We start from the raw sequence: 2,909 nt of genomic DNA, 5'->3' as shown, positions 1-2,909 counted from the left end.
TGAAACGCAAGGTAGGCAGTTCAAACTCACCAGCCACTCCTTGGGAACCCTAAGCAGGGTCGCTATGAGTCAGAACCAATTCGACGACACTTAACAACAACAACAACAAGTCTCCTTAGAGTACCTTCAAAAAAAGACCCAATCGAAACAGTGGCTTCTAAGAAGATCTGCTAGGCCAGTTACATTCAAAGCAGAGAGAACATCTCAGAAGGTTATGGTGACCATTTTGAGGGATTCCAAAGGGACAACGTTGATAGATATTCTTGGAGGACACAGTATGATCATGAGGGCTTAGTGTGAAGAAGTCTTAAGAAAATGGAAAACTGCATTGGTGAGGAAAAGGCCAGGGAAGTTTCGCCAAGGAATTCTTTTCCATCACAACAGTGCACCGGCTCATTCTTCAAGGGTGAAAAGCACTGTCCAATGAGAATTTTCCTAGGAAACCTTACCCCGTCCACCCTATAGCCCTGATCTTTCCCCTTCAGACCTCTTTTTGCTCCTCAAATTCAAAGAACATGTAAAGTAACACAATGTGTGTCCCTTGAGGATGCAAAAACTGCTGCTTTACCGTAGAGTGTATGTGAGAATGCAGAATTCTTTGGGGATGCGTTGTTGTTGTTAACTGCCATCGAGTAGGTTCTAACCCATGGTGACACTGTATAAGGTTTCTAAGGCTTTTTAAAATCTTTGTGGGAGCAGAAAGCCTCATCTTTTTTCCTGTGGAATGGCTGGTGGACTCGAAACGCCAATATTGTGGTTCAAAGTCTAGCGTTTAGCCTATGGAGCCACCAGGTTAAAGAAATGGAAATACAGCTTTCAGAAGTGTATAGACTTGAATAGAGGATAGGATGAGACTGGTGGACTCGAACCGCCAATATTGTGGTTCAAAGTCTAGTGCTTAGCCTATGGAGCCACCAGGTTAAAGAAATGGAAATACAGCTTTCAGAAGTGTATAGACTTGAATAGAGGATAAGATGAGAAACTGTACTATTTTGAGAACATTCCTCGTATATGAAACCTTTCCTGACTTGGTTGAAACCCTTCTTGACTTGTTTACAGCCTTTCTTTACATATTTGAGACTCACATGGATGTATTTAAGACACTTCCTTTCTGAGACTCAACTGACTTATTTGTAACTCCTCCTTACTACATTGAGAACCTTCTTGACTTGTTTGAGCTGCTTCCTCATGTAGTTGAGAGTCTGCCTCTCTGTTCTAGACACTTGCTGATGAGTTTGAGACCCTTCTGACATTCTGCAGACTCCTCCTAAACTAATTCACCATGTATTGATTATCTTCATGATGTATTGAAGATTCTTCCTGACATGTTTGAGTTGTTAGAGGCCCTTCAGGATATGTTAGAAACCTTTTCTGACTTGCCGAGTTGCTTCACGGTTTGTTTGAGTCCCTTACCGAATTCTTCAAAACCTTCCAGATGTTTTTGAGAATCTTTCTTTTTGTTTGAGAACCTGACTGAAAAATACAAATCACTTCCTGACTACTTTGAGATTTCGACTTGCCACGACTTCCTCACTTGTTTGAGACCATTCCTGACTTTGAGAATCTCGTATGTATTTGAGACTCTTTCAGACATGGTGCAACTTTTCTTGATTATTTGAGGTTGTTCCTTTCTGCTTGAGACACTTAGTGACTTATTGGAAACTTATCTTGGCTACTTTGAAACTGTTTCTATCCTGTTGGAGATGATTCCTGATGAGTTTGACAAATTTACTTTCTATTTGTGACCCTGCCTGACCCATTTAGAACTTGTCAGGATGTATTTGATACTATTCCTAACTGCTTTGGAACCCTTCTTAATTGTACCTATGTATTTGAGATCATTGAAGACACATTTTAAACTCTGTCCGACAAGCTTGAAACCCTGACATGTTTAAGACTGTGTAAGATGAATTTGGGACACTTTCTTCTGTTTGAAACACTTTTGTTAGGGGCTGGCAAGTTGATTTTAACTCCATGTGAGAGTACAACTGCCCCATAAGATTTTCAGGCTGCAATCTTTACTAGTGTGGTGCTGCGGATCAGCATTGGACTGAGAACCACAGGTCGGTGGTTCAAACCCACCAGTTGCTCCTCAGAAATCTTATACAGGGTCGCTATGAGTCATACCCTACTAGACGGCACTTAACAACAACAATCTTTACTAGCGCAGACCATCAGATCTTTCTCCCCCAGAGCTGCTGGGTAGGTTCAAACTGCCAACCTTTCGGTTAGCAGCTTAGCGCTGCATCGCTGCATCACCAAGGCTCCTTGAAACCTTATTGACTCATTTATGTCCCATTCTTATTCTATTGAGGTTCCTCTTAAAGTATCTGAGACTATTCTGGGTATATTTAAGATTCTCCTGGACATGTTTGAGAACCTCCATTAAGTGTTCGAAACTCTTTGTGAAAAATTCAAGACCTTTTCTAACTTGCCTGAAACACTTCTCAACGTGTTTGAGTCTGTTACTTAGATATTTGAGACCCTTCCAGGTATATTTGCATCTGTCTCTCCATTTGAAACCCTTACTGATGTAATTATCATTCTTCCTGACTACTTTGAGGAGTCCTGGTGTGGCTCTGTATGATAAGCACTGAACTGCTAACCACAAGATCAGTGGTTCAAACTCACCCACGGCTCCTCAGAAACCCTATGAATCACTAGGAGTCAGAACAGACTCGATAGCATGTTACAACAACACAACTACTTTGAGATCCTTCCAGATTTTAGAGGATTCCTGATGTGTTTCAAACTCTTCCTTTCTGTTTATGAGACTTCCTAAGATGGTTACCACACTATATAATGTATTTGAGATTCTTTCTGATGTATTTGATACCCTCCCTGATTCTTTGAGATCATTTCGGACATGGTGACACTTTACATTTATAAGATACTTCTTTTTTTTTTTT

The sequence above is a fragment of the Chrysochloris asiatica genome, unplaced genomic scaffold (genome assembly GCF_000296735.1).
Source record: "Chrysochloris asiatica unplaced genomic scaffold, ChrAsi1.0 scaffold00062, whole genome shotgun sequence".
Lineage (NCBI taxonomy): Eukaryota > Metazoa > Chordata > Mammalia > Afrosoricida > Chrysochloridae > Chrysochloris > Chrysochloris asiatica.
Note: the sequence above shows the minus strand (reverse complement) of the source record.